The sequence below is a fragment of the Salvia hispanica genome, chromosome 1 (genome assembly GCF_023119035.1).
Source record: "Salvia hispanica cultivar TCC Black 2014 chromosome 1, UniMelb_Shisp_WGS_1.0, whole genome shotgun sequence".
Taxonomy (NCBI): Eukaryota; Viridiplantae; Streptophyta; class Magnoliopsida; order Lamiales; family Lamiaceae; genus Salvia; species Salvia hispanica.
This window is the reverse complement of record NC_062965.1, coordinates 7312083-7320298: the sequence shown is the minus strand read 5'-3', so window position 1 is coordinate 7320298 and position 8216 is coordinate 7312083.

Below are 8216 nucleotides of genomic sequence, written 5' to 3'. Positions count from 1 at the left end.
GGCCGCAATCCAGGTCACTAGACCGGCCAACCCGTACGCTGACTCTCGGTCTAACATTGGTGTACACTAACCCAAGTAGAGTTTGCGGCTCTACAAGGATCCGAATTCGATTAAATCAATAGTGGCATAGCCACGAGGGATAGGCACGACAAAACAAATCAAGGCATGATAACACATATCTCATTCTCATCAATATCAGTTTAGGACAATGTCCTTATTTTAAAAGAAAGCCCACCTCGTCGGCTTAGCTCGATAGTATTCTCTTCTCCTCGTTTATCACGCTGAGAGCGCGAAGTATCACCTTTAAATTAGGCGTATCACAAATCAGTTTCAATCATTGATTTCAAAATATGCATGTTTTTCCCATATTTCCCTTTTTTCCCATCGATTACTTTCAAAATCATCAATCAAAATCAAAGTATGATTAGCATATCATTTTTATTCAAATAACAACTCCAAATTCACCATTAAATCGTGTCACGCATGAGTGTTCCACACACACAACACACGCACACGAACACCACACTTGTGCACGCCGACCGAGGCGTGCACACACACACACACACGGTCTCGCACACACACACTTGCACACATATATCCCGAAATTCACCAATTAATTTCCCCTTCACTCAATCTATATGCATGTGGAAACAAGAACACCGATTGATCGGTAGAAGAAGAGAAGATCAATATTTAAAGTACCTTTTCCAAAAGAACGAACGGTAGAAACAAGGAATTAGTCTTGATTCTTCAATAATCTCTTGAATTTCACTTGAATTCTTCTCAATTGATGAAGAAATCTTGAAGAAAACTTGAAGAAAATATGGAGAGAGTGGGGAGAAGATTTTCGAAAATATTGGGGAGAGTGGGCGCCGGTTTTGTGATCTCTAGGGTTAGGGTTTCTCTCCTATTTATAGAGTCACAAATAATAATATCCCTTAATTAAATAATTAGAGATTTGGGAAGATTTGTTGGTCATAGGGGCCGAAAATTTGGAGGTGGTTAGGAGAGAATTTTCGAAATCTAGGCTATTAATTTAGCCTATGATTTAATTCAAATATTTCACGGAGTAGAATAATATATCACGGAGCAAGAATAAATAAAATACTCCCCATTTTAGTAGGAAAAGTGGCGTGATTTTCCAATCTTCAAAAGGAATAAATTCAAATCCTAATTCAATTAGGATATGCAATATCTTCTTAGATTTGGCAAGATATGCTAGGATATTTTAGCATATTTATATTTATTCATGGAGTAGAATAAATAAGAGATCAAATAATAAAATAATTCTCTCTTCTCCAAACTATGAGATTTTCGAAAATCTCATGGGAAAAATCAAAGTGGAGTTCGAAAATTCCATGTAGGAATTATAGAGTAATTGGACTTTGGATTTAATTTGGATAATTATCCCAAACAAATAATTAAATCCAAGAAAAATAGGATTTCTTCTCCAAATAATATAATGGCCGAAAATTCCACATGATTTAATTAATGCTCCTATTTAATTCTCACTCATCCCTTAGGAAAATAATTCTTCCACAATTATATTACTCCGCATCAAATATTCACATATTCAGATCAATCATCTCTTCACTTCCACTCCATTTTCTCAACGTATTGACCTTTCAACGGCCACATCATTTTTCCACATCTTTGACTATTCAATAGCCACGTCAACATTTCAACAAGTTGACTATTCAACTCAATCAAAATTCCCATACGCAATTAGGTCACATAGACACTATGCAATTAATCACTCATCAATTAATTCACATATCATAGCATTTAAGGCATTTAATGCAAAAATTTTATAACCCGAAAATTAGGGTTTGAAAAAGTGGGGCGTTACATTCCACCACCCTTAAAAGAAATTTCGTCCCGAAATTTTGGTACCTCATGGAAAAAGTTCCGGGTATAGTTCCTTCATCTTGTCCTCAAGCTCCCATGTGGCTTCTTCATAATCGTGGTTCCTCCATAGCACTTTCACGCTAGCAATGGATTTATTTCTCAAATTCTGAACCTTCCGGTCCAAGATCATTTGGGGTCTCTCTTCATAGCTCAAGTCGGAATTCAACGCGACTTCTTCGTAGTGAATCACGTGCTTTGGATCGAACACATATTTTCGCAACTGCGATACGTGAAAGACGTTGTGCACGTTTCCAAGACTTGGCGGTAGCGCCAATCGATAGGCTACGGGTCCTATTCCTTCTAGAATCTCGTAAGGCCCGATAAAACGTGGTTTCAATTTTCCTTTAACACCAAAACGTGTTATCCCTTTCGACGGGGACACTTTGAGAAAGACTTTATCACCGGCTTGGAATTGTAAGTCGGTTCGTCGGACGTCAGCGTATGACTTTTGTCTGTCCTGAGCTTCCTTTATTCTAGCACGAATTTGTCGAACGACTTCAATCATTTCCTCGACTGCATCGGGTCCTAGCACCCGTCGCTCGCCAACTTCATCCCAGTAGAGCGGCGATCTACATTTTCTTCCATATAAGGCTTCATAAGGCGCCATGTTGATTGTTGCTTGGAAGCTGTTATTGTATGCAAATTCAATTAGCGGTAGTACGGTCTCCCAACTTCCACCGCGGTCGAGTATCACGGCTCTCAACATATCCTCGAGAGTTTGGATCGTCCTCTCGGATTGCCCATCAGATTGCGGGTGAAATGCCGTGCTGAAATTCAGTTGCGTTCCCAACTCGCGCTGTAGACTAATCCAAAATTTCGATGTGAACTTCGGGTCACGATCGGACGTAATTGTCACTGGAACTCCGTGCAATCGCACAATCTCCTTTATGTAGATACGAGCCAGCTTGCTCGATCCATGAGTTACCGGAATCGGTATGAAATGCGCACTCTTGGTAAGTCGGTCTATAATCACCCAAATTGCGGTGTTCCCACTTAGGGTCTTTGGCAAGGCCGTCACAAAATCCATGGCGATATGCTCCCATTTCCACTCGGGTATCTCCAATGGTTGTAATTTTCCATGCGGTCGTTGATGTAATGCCTTCACCTGTTGGCAGGCTAAGCAACGTTCCACAAATGCCGCGATATCTCTCTTCATGCCATTCCACCAAAAGGACTTTTTCAAGTCTTGGTACATCTTCGTACTTCCAGGGTGAGCAGTGTATGGAGTTTCATGAGCTTCACTCATGATCTCGTTCTTAAGTTCCTCGTTGTTTGGCACGCACAACCTTCCTTCAAAGGTGAGGGCGTTGTCGGACTCCTCACTAAATTTTCCGGATTCACCGGTTCTCACTTCAACTCGGATTTCCTCTAGTTCCGCATCCATTCGTTGCGCTGCAACGATTCTCGTTTTCAGATCTGGTTTAACCACCAAAGTGGCAATTCTCCCTTCCACTGTCTCGGGTGCTCTTATCACTTCTAATCGCATTTTGCTAAACTCTCGTATCAAGCTCTCCTCTTCCGTTAGGAAAGTAGCTATTTGCGAATGATCTCTGCGGCTCAAAGCATCTGCCACTACATTTGCTTTGCCGGGGTGGTAGTTGATACCACAATCATAATCCTTCACTAGTTCGAGCCATCTTCGTTGTCGCATATTCAAGTCTCTCTGCTCGAAGAAATACTTTAAGCTCTTGTGGTCCGTAAAGATTTCACATCTCACTCCGTAGAGATGATGCCTCCAAATCTTTAGGGCATGTACCACTGCTGCTAACTCCAAATCGTGTGTTGGGTAGTTCAACTCGTGTGGTCTTAATTGTCGCGACGCGTAGGCGATCACTTTGTTATTTTGCATCAATACGCATCCTAATCCAACCTTCGAAGCATCGGTGTAGACTACGTAATTCACTCCAGATTCGGGCACAGCTAACACTGGCGCGGTTGTCAACTTTTCCTTCAAGAGTTGAAAGCTTGCTTCACACTCTGGGGTCCAATTCACTTTGACTCCTTTCTTGAGTTGTTGCGTCATTGGTCTCGCTATCTTGGAGAATCCTTCAATGAATCTTCGGTAGTATCCTGCCAATCCTAGGAAACTCCGAATTTCGTTTGGTGTTGAAGGCGACTTCCATCGTTGTACCGCCTCAACCTTGGCGGGGTCCACTCGAATTCCTTCTGCCGACACAATGTGTCCTAGAAAATTCACTTCCTTTAGCCAAAATTCACACTTGCTGAATTTGGCGTACAACTTCTCGGTCCTCAACGTTTCCAACGTGATTCGTAGGTGCTCCTCATGCTCCTTCTCGTTCTTTGAGTAGACTAGCACGTCATCTATGAAGACTAAAACGAATTTATCCAAATACGGATGGAACACTCGATTCATCAAGTCCATGAACACTGCTGGGGCATTCGTTAGGCCGAACGGCATCACAACGAACTCGTAGTGTCCATATCTCGTACGAAAAGCAGTCTTCGGTATATCCTCCCTTCGAACTCGTAATTGGTGATATCCGGACCTCAAGTCCATTTTTGAAAAGACTCCTGCTCCTCGAAGTTGATCAAACAAGTCATCTATCCTTGGCAGTGGATACTTGTTCTTAAGAGTCAACTTGTTTAACTCCCTATAATCGATGCACATCCTCATCGATCCGTCCTTCTTCTTCACGAAAAGTACTGGTGCGCCCCATGGCGAGACACTAGGTCTAATGAAACCTAAGTCCATGAGTTCCTGGAGTTGTATCTTTAACTCCTCCAACTCCTTTGGCGCCATTCTATATGGTGCCTTGGATACGGGTGCAGCTCCCGGTTCAAGGTCAATCGTGAACTCCAATTGTCGATCTGGCGGTGGTCCAGGTAACACTTCGGGAAAAACGTCGGGAAATTCTTTCACAACAGCAACATCTTCCATCCTCTCCTCGTTCTTCTCCTCTCCATGGAGGTAGACAAGATAGGCAGTTCGCCCTTTTTTCATCATTGCAGTCGCCTGAAGCGCGGATATGATGGCGGTTCGCCGGTTCATCGCGATTCCGTGGTATATGGTGGGTTCTCTTCCCGGAGCTTGTAGAGATATCTGCCTCTCCTTACAACGAATCGTCGCAAAGTTCGTTGTCAACCAGTCCATTCCCAAGATTATATCGATATCCTCCATTTTTATGACTCGCAAGTCGTGAGCAACTATCTTAAGTTCTCCCATAACAATTTCTACATTAGAGCACGTTCTAGATATTTCTATCATTCCTCCTACTGGTGAGGACACCATCATTCTACGTTCAGATTCGCTAGTAGGCAAGCTCAAAGTATGCACACATAGTTCAGATATAAACGAGTGCGACGCGCCCGTATCAAACAACACAACAACAGGGGTGTTGAGAATTTCGCCCATACCTGTCAAATTCCCTTTTTCACGATCCTCTTGCTCTTTCTTCGGCTTCTTCTGCTCCAACGCGAACGCTCTAGCTTGGGGAGGAAGTCTGGGGCGCTGAGGTTGTGGTTGTCGCGATGATGAGTCGCGATTTCCTCCCGATTCATTCTGCGGTGCCCTAGCTGGCTGACGGGATCCCTGATCGTTCTGCCTTGATCCCGATCCTCTCTTGTTATTCGGACACTCCCTGGAAAAATGACCGTTTCCTCCACAAGTGTAGCACTTGATCACGTTCTGGTATCGGCATTCTCCGAAATGATACTTAGAGCACACATTGCATTGTGGTGCCCTAGGTCGGTAGTCTCCTCTCTGGCTAGACGTATGCTGCCCTCCTTCGTACTGGGACCGATGTTGGCTCGACTGGTGCCGTTTTCCATCATGCGAAGCTCTAGGCTCATCCCACTTCCGTTTCTCCCTCGAGTAGTGCGGTGGGGGTAACGACGAAGTAGCGATCTCCTTAGCTTTCTCCTTAGGCATTGCTGCCTCAATATCCAACGCGAGTGCCAAAGCTTTAGCGTATGTGAGTCTCCCTCGACTGGCCAATGACATCTTTATCTCGGACCTTAGTCCCTCGCGGAACTTGTCCGACAGCTTCTCGTCTGTGTCGACTTGATCAGGGGCGTATCGGGTCATGCTGTTGAGTGCTCGATCATACTCGGTCACCGTCATGCGTCCTTGCGTCAGATTGTTGAACTCGGATGCCTTCGCTTTCCGGTAGCTTTTCGGCACATACTTGTTGTATAGCTCGGTCTTGAAATCGTCCCACGTCATTGCTTCCACTTGGCCTTGTGTCAAGGTCTTTGTTCTAGTATCCCACCAAAAGTCGGCTGCCTCGGTTAGCTGATGAGTAACGCAACTCATCCGTTCCCTATCATTGCATCCCAAGATTGCGAAGATACGTTCTATCGCGCGGATCCAAGATTCGGCTTTGGCCGGTTCTCCAAGTCCATCGAACACGGGCGGTTTCTGTTCCAAGAACAGCTTCACTACTTCCCTATTAACCGGGGGTGGGGGAGGCGGTGGTGTCGGAATCGACTGCGTCACACTCTCCTCACTTGAAGGTGGAGGTGTCGGTTGACGGTTATGGCGTCTTGGCGGCATTCTGATTTATCAACACAAGAATTATTCCCATGATTCTAACGATAGTCACATGGTATAGTTGAAATAACAAGGTTCATGGTTCAATTGTTTTGGAATATATGGCCAAGCGCAAGATATCATAAGTTCGTCACGTAGACGGATTGCAAAGAGTAGTGTCAATCAACATGGTTACCAAAAAAATTGGTTGCATCAAGGTCAATCAAAAAGATCATCGTCTCCTATCATCAAAGTAATGGCACTTAGGAAATAGTTGTACAACTTTTAAGTGGCGGATACTGGGCGTCATAAGGAGGTCTTAGTATCAATGCAGAAAAACGAAAGAGTAGCAAAAATCATAAGGTAGCAAATCAATCCAAAAACATGGGGGAAGCCAAAACAAATATTCCACGACTATCAATCCTAATCGATGTCGTTCATATCCTCCTCGGGGTCATCATCCTCATCCATCTCCAAAGCGGGTCCTTCCTCGTCCGGTCCCTCATTCTCGCCATATTCACCAACATCCGGGGGCGGCGGTGTTATCGCACGCATATCCTCCACATTTCCGTGGATAACCAAAGGATGAGCCACATTAGCCTTAAGCCTTGGCCTATTAGGGACACGATCAACATGCGGCTCCTTATCGCGACGATACCTCCATCGGCGGGCCTGTCCCGGCGGATACTTGTGCGCTGGGGGACTAAGCGGCGGTCCATCCCTCGCAGCTGCCATGGCTGGGAGTAGCACTCCAATCAATCCGATTATATCGCCTCGAGGCTTGTACTCCGGCGGACTGAACCACGTATATGGCAATGCAGCTTGGGCAGTCCATTCGCTCCAAGGACTCGGCAGAGTGTGGATCAATCTCGAGATCCCCGCGTGATGGGTAACTCCTCCATACGCGTATGCATCCATCCAACGATCGTAGAATTCGGTGACGTAGGTTAGGAGAAAGGACTTTCCATCCCACTCAAACTCTTGGTAGGTTTCGACAGGGAAAACCTTGTTCTTTGCGTAACGATCGCGCATCGGTGCGTAATAATGATTAGGCATCTACAAAAGAAATCTCAGCATCAGAACAAGGATCGAAGAAAATATCAATAGTGTATAAGATTTCAACTGATGCTGAGAGTACGATGGATATATATATATATATGTGTATGCGTCGAACGACGAAGGTGTGAAGGTAATATCATATCAAGAAATAACGGAATTTTCTTTCCGTGCCAAAAGGTGTGTATATATATATATATTTTCGCGTTTCAACGCTTCGCAATTCGTTCTCATAAGTCGCTCGCCTCGTATTCGGCGTTTGGTGCCTCCAAGTTCGATATTATCACAAAATTTTCATTCACGACACGACTTACAACTAGGTATAGCAGCGTGCTCAAGTTCCTTCTCATAAAGGTCGTTCATCACATTTCACGCAAATCACAATCACATAGAATTTCATAGAGTTTTATTGTTCAACTCATAACAGTCTCAACATATAATCACTTGCATAACAACATTTATTTTGCATAATCACATTTTGCAAGTTCACATGCAAGCATAATCATCACAATTTTCCAAATATATATCAACAATCTCCCATTCGCTTCAACTTCCAATATTTCATAATTCAAATCAATATTCAAGAGATACTTGTTACCTCATTCATCGTGGTTGAGCGGAGACGAGTTGCGGTGTTGAGTCTTCGACGATTATCCATTAATCAATTTATACAACTTTCAAATTTTATTACAACAAGACTCTTGGGTCCAGAGCGAAAAGAACTGAGGCTCTGATACCAACTGTAACGACCCGCCCATTTAGG